Below are 9,957 nucleotides of genomic sequence, written 5' to 3'. Positions count from 1 at the left end.
ATTCCATAGATATTCTCTTTGTGGTTACAATTCCAGTTACACAAAACATCCTAAAGTTATAGCATTCTATCTTAAGCTGATAACTTCTACTGTACGTAAAAACTCTACTTACAGATTTATAGCTTTATCACCCTGCTTTATGTTACTGATGTCACAAATTACATCTTTATATATTATATACATTAAAATAGATTTATAATTTCTTGATTGTTTTTGTCATTTAAATTTTATGCACCCAAATTATCGTATTTATCCATGTTACTATATTTATCCATGTATGTACCTTTACCAGAAAAACTTATTTTTTCATGCAGCTTTGTGTTGCCATCTGCTGTCCTTTTATTTCATATTGAAGGACTTCCTTTAGTGCTTTTTGTCGAGAAGGACTAACTGGAATGAAATCTCTCAGCTTTTATGTAAGTCTTAATTTCTCCTTTTTTGAAGGACAGTTTGCCAGATATAGTATCCTTGGTTGAGTTTTATTCTTTCAACAGTTTGAATATATCACCTCACTCTCTTCTGACCTGCAAATTTTAGTGACAATCTTATGGAACCTTATGTATGACTAGTCACTTTTCTCTTGCTTCATTCAAGATTCTCTCTTTGTCTTTGACTTTCGACAATTTGATTATAATGTGTTTTGGCATGCTTCTGTTTGGAAGTATCCTAGTTTAAGTTGTTTGAGTTCCTTGAGTTTGTATATCCATTTTCTCCTCAGACCTCGGAAGTTTGTGGACTTTTCTTCAAATAAGCTCTCTGCCCTTTTTTCTTCTCCTCGTAAGACAACACACAGGAAGTCCTCACTTACGGTCATCAATAGATTCTGGAAACTACGACTTTAAGTGAAATGATGTATATCAAAACCAATTTTACCACAGGCTAATTGCTATAAACAAGAGTTAAGTTCCTACAACATATTTATGGTTATAAAACATCTCCAAACTTCTAAATAAAGACCTAAAACACTTCTAATATTAAACACTGAAATAAATGTGTGCCATACATACATTTAAGAAAGAATGATAAAAAATAAGTTAGATAATTATTTTCCAACTTGCTTATTCCAGTTCAGAGTTGTGGGTAGCCAGAGCCTATCTAGGCAGCTCACAGTGTTAGGCAGAAAGCAACCTTGGACAGGATGCCATTCCATTGCAAGGCACACTCAAACTCTCTGACACACACATGTTCATACTGGGACAGTTTAGACACACCAATTAACCTAATGTGCACATCTGTGGGAGGAAACTGGCGTCCCCATTTAGACATTGAGAGAATGTGCAAACTCCACACAGATTGTGGCCCTGGCTAGGAATTGATTTTTTTTCTCTTCAACATTATCATGAAATAATGTTATCTGAAGACTTGTTGTATACTGGTCCACTTAATAGTGTCCTATAAGTCTCTTTGCTTTTCTTCATTTTTTCTTTTTGTTCCTCTGAGTCAATAATTTCAAACGATTTATCTATAAGTTCACCCATTCTTTCTTCTGGCTTACCAAGTCTTTTGTTGAACTATTTTAATTAATTTTTAAGTTCAATTACCCTTTTCGGATCCAAAATTTATTTGGCTGTTTTTATAGTTTCCATCTTTTTATTGATAATCTCATTTTGTTCATGCATTGTTTTCCTGCTTTTGTTTAGTCATCCACTAGTATTCTCTTTTAGCTCACTGATCATCTTTATGACAGTTATTTTAAATTCTTTGTAGGCATCTCAGGGATTTGTGTTCATTAGGGTAGGTTTCTGAAGTTTTATTTTGTTCCTTTGGGACACATTTTCTCATTTCTTCATAAGCCTTGTAATATTTTTTTTTTGCTGGGATTTGGGCATTTGAAAAAACAACCACCTCTCCTAATCTTAGAGTAGTCACTTCCTTCAGGGGAAAACATTTACCAAGCAGCCAGGAGTTTCAGTGACTTTCCAAGCCTTTTCTGATCTCTTTGCTCTCTCTGGTGTCTGCTTGTGGAACTGCAGCTTTAATATGCTGCCATGTTCTGTTTTCAGCAGCTTTCAAACTCTGGTGCTGTTATCAGCTGTGCTCTGTACCAGGTGAGGCAGAAACCAGTCCCTCTGACAACCCCAGAGAAACCAGAATGTTGGATGCACAGTCTACTTTTTTGTTTCAATCTTGAGGGTGGATTTTCATTGTGTGTGTTTAGGGGGCTCCTCCAATTGCTGCAATATGCTACATAGTGGGAAGAACAAGTGGGTCAAACATCATGAATTTTCCTACCACTTTAGCAAAAATTCTGTCTTGGTTTCACAATGCTCTGGGTGCTGTAGCTTCTCAATTGTTACCTAGAGTTCTCACAGAGGTATTCAGGTCTATATACTGTTGGGAAAAGGAGGGTCTGTAGTTTTCTGGTCTGCTACCTTACTGATGTCACTTGATCAAGAAAGCTCTTTTTTTATTTTCGTCCAACAATTTCCAAATAAGTGAGATAACAAATCGTGGCTTCCTCATTCCTATGTGGTCAAGTCAATAGTGTCTGACATGTCAAAGTTCGAATACTCATAGCTTAGAGTATGGAACTAAATTGTCAGAGTTATAATGCAGATAATTTTACTTTTAAAGATGAAATGTTCTATAGCATACTTCTCAGCATTGAGCTGAATTACAGCTACTGTAACAACTGTATTTTGTTTTTAATAACTTACTGCTTCCAATCATAGGGATGATACATGTTCGTGATATGAAACTTTGACAATAAATATTTTTTAAAAAACCATCTGTATTTCACTACCCAGAGATAACCAGTGTTAAAATGTTAGGTCAGTTTCATTATTATTTCCACTTAATACAAAGAAACTCAAGTTTGTCCCGATAACTTCTATTAACTACAGTTTGTTTTAGAAACCAGTGATACCTAGATTTACTTTTTTTTCCTGAGCACAATTTTATGTTTGCCTAGTCCTTTCCTCCTGGGAATACAGAGTATAATAAATTTATAAAGAAAGAAAAGCCAAGGCATATAACAGGAAGAATCAATAGCAGAATTATCATGATCTAGCTATTAGCCCAAAGATTGTAACTCCATCCCTGAAAAAGCTTTCTTCTGTTGAGTTGGAGGCAGAACAAAAGAAATTCTTCTCACTGTCATAGTGTGGCAGTCCGTGAATGTTACAGAATTTAAAGATCGAATTAAAAGTTATCACAAATATATTGAAGAACAAGGAAAAATATAAAAATAAGGCCTGTAAGTAACCAAAATGGCTGTCACCATGTTTCAAGTATTAAAAACAAAATTTCCCAAACTAAAAGCCAGTGGCTTCTCTGAAGCTCTTAAGTAGATTGGAGGCAACAAACTGAAAGTAAAGGTTACCAAGAAGCACACATTGCTTACATCTTACCTGTAGTGATGAGAGTAAGAGAAAAACTTAAAAAAGCATCTCAGTACTTCTAAAGGCAAAATTTTCACAGTACAACACTGGCATTTAAAATAATAAACATGTTAAAAGAAAAAAATATATATTCAGTAGAGTTTATATCTATCAAAATAATTTATAAATGGATGATTTGGCTTTTAAGAGTTAGTTTTAGTATTTGAATACTTCATCTATGGTATATCCTAGACAGTTTCACTGGAAATTTTTACCAAATGTTTAAAGAAGAATTAATACAAATTCTATACAATCTCTTCCAGAAAAAGCTATTATTACGCCAAACCTGACAAAGACAGTACAAGAAATGAAAACTACAGGCCAATTTCCTTCATGAATATAGAAAAATCCATAACAAAATATGATCAAATAGAATTCAGCAATATAAAGAATTATTCACCATGATCAAGTAGTCTTTATTCCCAGAATGCAAGGCTAGTTGAATATTTCAAATTATCAATCAATGTTATCCACCATATTACTAGGCCAAAAGCGAAAAAGTCATATGACTATATCAATTGATAAAGAACATGCATCTGACAAAATTCAACATCCATTCATGATAAAAAAAACATTCTCAGAAAAGTAGGAATTAAGGTGGAATTCACTCAACTTAGAAAAGATCATGTTCAAAAAAATCTATAGGTAACATTATATTTAATGGCAAAAGACAATGCTTTTCCTCTAAAATTGGAACAAGGCAACACTGTCTGCTCTTACCACTCTTATTCAATGTAATGCTTCAAGTTCTAGCTTTTACAATAAAGCAAGAAAAGGCAAAGCATACTGATCAGAGAGGAAGAAATAAAACTGTTTATATTTACATATGATATGACTGTCTATGTAGAAAATCCCAAGGCATCTATAAAAAACCAAACCACATCAGACCAAAAACCTCACAGGATAAAAGATAAACATAGAAAAATTAATTGTATTTCTATATACTAACAAGGAACATGTGAATACTGAAATAAAAAAAATGCAATTCCATTTACAATTGCTTAAAAAATTGAAACGTTTTCATACAATTCTATCAACATGCATAGGACTTGTATGTTGCAAACTGTACGATGCTAATGAAAGAAATCAAAGAATGGAAAGATATACCACGTTCATTGGTTAGAAGACTCAACATAGTAAAGATGTCAATTCTCTACAAACCGATATATAAGTTTAACCCAATTCCCATCAAAATCTCAGCAAGATTTTTTTGTATATACAAGATTATTCTAAAATTTACATGAAAAGGCAAAGGAACTAAAATAGTTAAAAGAATTTTGAACAAACTGTTTTTATAACAATTTCGAATAAAGTGAGAGTAATCCATCTACCCAATTTCAAGACTTACATAGCTAAACAAATCATGATTGTGTGGTACCGGAAGAGGAATAGACACAAACATCAATGGAACAGAATAGAGAACTTAGAAATAAACCTAAATAAGTATGCCCAAATGATTTTTGACAAACATAAAAAAGCAATTCGATGGAGTAAAGACAGCTTTTTCAACAAATGGTGCTAGAGCAAATGAATGTGCATAGGTAAAAATTTGAGCCCCAACCTAGTATTCCTTATACAAAAGATCCCAAGGGAAAAAATAAATAAATTGAACTTCGCCACAATTAAAAACCTTTGTTCTGCAAGAACATGTTAAGAGGATGAAAAGACAAGCTATGGAATGGGAGAAAATATTTGTAAATCATATAACCAAAAAAGCATTAGTGTCTAGAATATATAAAGAATTTTCAAAACTCAAGGGTAAATAATCAAATAATCCAATTAGAACATGCGCAAAAGAAATAAAGAGATATTTTACTGAAGAAGATACACGATAGCAAATAAGCTGTACATGAAAAGATGTCTAATATAATTAGCCATTAGGGAAATGCAGATTAAAACTACAATGAGATTATCACTATATACCTATCAGAATGTCTAAAATGAATAGTGGCAACACCAAATGCTGGCAAAGTTGCAGAGAAACTAGATCACCTATACACTGCAGTTGGAAATGTAAAATCGTTTGACCACTCTGGATAAGTTTAGCAGTTTCTCAAAAAACTAAACATGTAACTATCCAGAAATTGAACTCGTTAGTGTTCATTTTAGGGAAATGAAGATTTATGGTAATAGAAAAATCAGTACATAAATGTTTTTGGAAGCTTTACATATGATATGACTATAATAGACAAAAACTGGAAGCAACCCAGGTGTCCCTCAGTGAGTAAATGGTATGTGATACATTCATACCATGGAATACCACTCTGCAATAAAAAGGAATAAATTATTGACACACACGGTAACTTGGATGAAATTATGCTGAGTAAAAACATTTAATCTCAAAGGATACATATTGTATGATTCTACTTTGTTAATCCTGAAATGACAAAATTGTGGAAATAGAGAACAGATTAGTAGTTGCCAGGGGATCAGGAGGGGGTAGAGATGGGAGGAAAGTGAGAATGGCTATAAAAGAGTAACATGAATGATCACGTGGTAATGAAATTTTTTTAGTATCCTGACTGTATGTCAATATTCTAGTTGTAATACTGTACCATAGTTTTGCAAGATGTTACCACTGGGGGAGAAACTGGATAAGAGTACATGGGTATTTCATATAACTGCATGTGAATCTACCATTATCTTAAAACAAAAACCTTTTTCAAAAATCATGGTAGAAACATTGTAAGAGATGGCAGAGATAGCAAATAAGTATATAACCACCGTACTCCACAATTGACACTAGGTTCTTAACCACATAAAAGCCTCAAAGGCTGCTACAAATTTGAGTCACTGCAATACCAATAAGCTCTCTAGTGGTAAGGACTATTAAAGTTTTTGTCAGTTCTTTTCTTTTAAAATTGTTTTTTACCAGTTATTTTCTTAACTACTGGAAATAATTAGATATTTGCTTTATTTTTAAAGTATACTGAACTAAGCAATTAGCCCCTGGGCCAAACAGTGCTTATGCAGTGCAAAGAAGAGGCATCTTTCAAGAATGGTCATGATCTATGAGACTAGTATTCCCAATGTAGAAGAACACAGGACAAACTAGGTCAACTGGGAACGTGCTGTGGGAATGTGGGCCTAAAGGGCAGAAGCAGTCATTTAAGATCTCATTCCCTACAAAGCGGGCTGTGGCTTGCCTGTCAGGACAGTTGACCATACTTCTCCTTCAACGGGTGCACACAGAGTTAAGAAAAACTAGTTGGACACTTTCTTACCTGTTTCATGACTACCTTAAAACCTGACAAGGTATAGTTAAATAACATGTAAAATATAAGATGTTAACATTGGGGAAAGTTGGGAAAAGGACATATGGAAACTCAATGTACTACTTTTGCAACTTTTCTGTAAGTAGTTCAAATAAAAAGGTTAAAAAAGTTGACTTTATCATTGTGGGAAATTTGGGAAAGTCACCTTAGTTTAGTCAGTGAACAGCAATATTTCCCCCCTTGAAAGTGTCGCAGTTTAAGAAACAGTTAACATCAGGGTCACTATCCAAGAGACTCTTGGATGCCTGGTTCTCCCATGGGCCTGGCCCCTCCACACTCATCTGGATGTCTCAGAGCTAGAGGACACAGGCTGACACATGGCATCTCCTCTTCCTCCTCAGAGTCATTCTGTTTATGCTTTACCATGAACAAGGGCTCCTAAGGGGGCAGAAAGAGTCACATGAATTTTGTTCAACCAAGAAAGAATATCCAAACCCAGCAAAAATCCATGCTTTTTCTATCTTTTATATGTCTTTATGCTTTCAAGCGAAGGACATGATTATAAGAATTTTTATCAGTTGAAAAGGTAATTTTCAGTATATCTAGTTACTTAGGAATTATTTTCTAAATCTGCCTGGAAAACTGAAGTGGAGGCTGCTCCCATCCTGACACCATTTCATTTCTTCTAAGCCACACAACTACTGATGCTCAGAGAATGATTAGAAGTACATTTACAAAGTCAGTTGTTATAATTTTAATTCTCAGGATGGTACAGTAGGCACGTGTTAGGGCTCATCTGAATGAATGAATGGACCTTACTAACAAACCTAAAAGTTTTTCAAGTCAGTTTTTATTTTTAGTAGTTAAAGCAGAAAACAAAATTTTTATATTTCTGGTGTTTAATCTAGTAATTGACAACAAGCAGTATGTGTCCTGACCATTATGCTGAGACTCTAATTTGGTAATTCTGATTATTGCTCTTCAGCTACCTCTGCCTTGACCCTGGTGATCCCTAGGCAGACTGAAAGGGGAGAGGAATGAGTCATTGCTACCATCACCATAGGCTCTGCCAAGTTCTCTCTCACTTGGCACAGTCACTAAGAAAAGTAACAAAAAGATACTTGGTCTGATTGTTGCTCAACTAATACCAAGAACAGCCCACACGTACAGCACTTACTATGCGCCAGATACAAAGAACCATATATGAACTCATTTAATCTTTACAACAACCTTAAAAAGTAGGTACAATTATTATCTCATTTTGGAAGTAGGAAATTTTTTTAAATTAAGTTTATTGGGGTAACATTGGTTAATACAATTATATAATTTTCAAGTGTACATTATCATTTGACATCTGTATATTTTATTGTGTTTACCACCCAAAGTCCAGTTTCCTTTAGCTACCATATATTTGGTCCCTTTTACCCACTTCATACTCCTTCTACTCCCCTATATTTGACCCCTTTACCCCATTTACCTCCTTCCTCCTCCCTCCTCCCCTACCCTCTGGTAACCACTAGTCTATAGTCCACGTCCATGAGTCTCTGTTTGTTTGTTCTGCTCATTTGTTGCTTTTAGGTTTATGTCCCACATATAAGTGATATCATGTGATTTTCAACTTCTCCTGTCTGGTTTATTTCACTTAGCATGATTATCTCAAGGTCCATCCATGTTGTCGCAAATGGCAGTATTTCATCTCTTCTGATGGCTGAGTAATATTCCATTGTATATATGTACCACAGCTTCTTTAGCAAATCATCTATCATAGGACACTTCAGTTGCTTCCATGTCCTGGCCACTGTGAATAATGCTGCTATGAACATCGGTGGGCAAATATCTTTTCGGATATGATTTTTTAAGTCTTTGGGGTAAATACCCAGTCGAGAGATTGCTGGATTATATGGTAGATCAAGTCTTAGTTTTTTGAGGAACCTCTATACTGTTTTCCATAGTGGCTGTACCAATCTGCAGTCCCACCAGCAGTGTATGAGGGTTCCTTTTCTCCACATCCTCTCCAACATTTGTTATTACTTGTCCATTTGATTACAACTATTCTAACAGGTGTGAGATGATATCTCATTGTGGTTCTGATTTGCATTTCCCTAATGGCTAGCTATGTTGAGTATCTTTTCATACATTTGTTGGCCATTTGTATATCCTCTAAGGAGAAGTGTCTATTCAGGTCCTCTTCCCATTTTTTGACTGGATCGTTTTTTTTGTTGTTGGTGTTATTGAGTCGTATGAGTTCTTTGTATATTTTAGATATTAGGCCCTTATTGGAGGCCTTGCTGGCAAATATATTTTCCCATTCGGATGGTTTTCTCTTTACCTTGTTGATGGTTTCTTTTGCTGAGCAGAAGGGAAGTAGGAAAATTAAGGCACAAAGAGGTAATGGTTAGCTAGTAAATGGTAGAACCAAGATGATTTCTAGCGCCTGATTGATCTTATGCCTTAATTTTTCCTTGTGCCAAAAAATGAGAAAATACAACTAATAAATGATTAAACACATTTTATTTAAGGTTCCTTATGGAGCTGTACAAATTACAAGTGATAAGGCTGAATTTAAAATAACAGAATGTTATAAAGTATCTGCTTTATACTTTCTGAGAGTCTCTCTCTTTTTCTGTGGACTGTCCCTTCCTTTTCTTCGTATGAGAAAACCATTTCAAATTAAGAACACTCTCTATTTGCAGATGACATGATCTTATATATAAAAATTGTTTTAAAAAAGAAAGAAAATTGTAATAAATACACACACAGGAAAAAACTATTAAAACTAATGAATGAGTTCAGCAAGTTGCAGGACATAAGAACAACATACAAAAATCAATTGTATATCCATACACTACCAAATAACAATCCAAAAACTAAATTAAGAAAGCAATTCCGTTTACAATAGCATCAAAAGAGTAAAATATTTATCAATAAATTTAACAAAAGAAATATAAAACTTGCACACTGACAACTACAAAATATCATTGTAAGAAATTAAAGATCTAAATAAATAAAGTGACAAGCCATATTTATGGATAAAAAGACATAAGATTTGGGGTGGCTCCATAGTGTAGTGGTTATTCTGTCTGCTTTGCACACAGAAGGTCCTGGGTTTGCACCCCAGGTAGAGCCATGGACCATACCCTGGGTGCGCCAGGTCCTGGGTGCATGCTGTGAGCATGTGGGAGGGGACGCTCCACCTTCAGAGATCCAGTTCTTAAGGGGAAACGGCAACATCCATGGGTCAAGGGTAGAAGTGTGTGTGTGTGGGAGGAATTAAGAGGCAGGGAAAAAAAGACATAAAGTTTTTAAGATGCCAATGCAGGAACATCAGAATCTCAGCTGGCTTCCTTATAAAAACTGACAAG

Source organism: Pteropus alecto, unplaced genomic scaffold (genome assembly GCF_000325575.1).
Source record: "Pteropus alecto unplaced genomic scaffold, ASM32557v1 scaffold138, whole genome shotgun sequence".
Taxonomy (NCBI): Eukaryota; Metazoa; Chordata; class Mammalia; order Chiroptera; family Pteropodidae; genus Pteropus; species Pteropus alecto.
Note: the sequence above shows the minus strand (reverse complement) of the source record.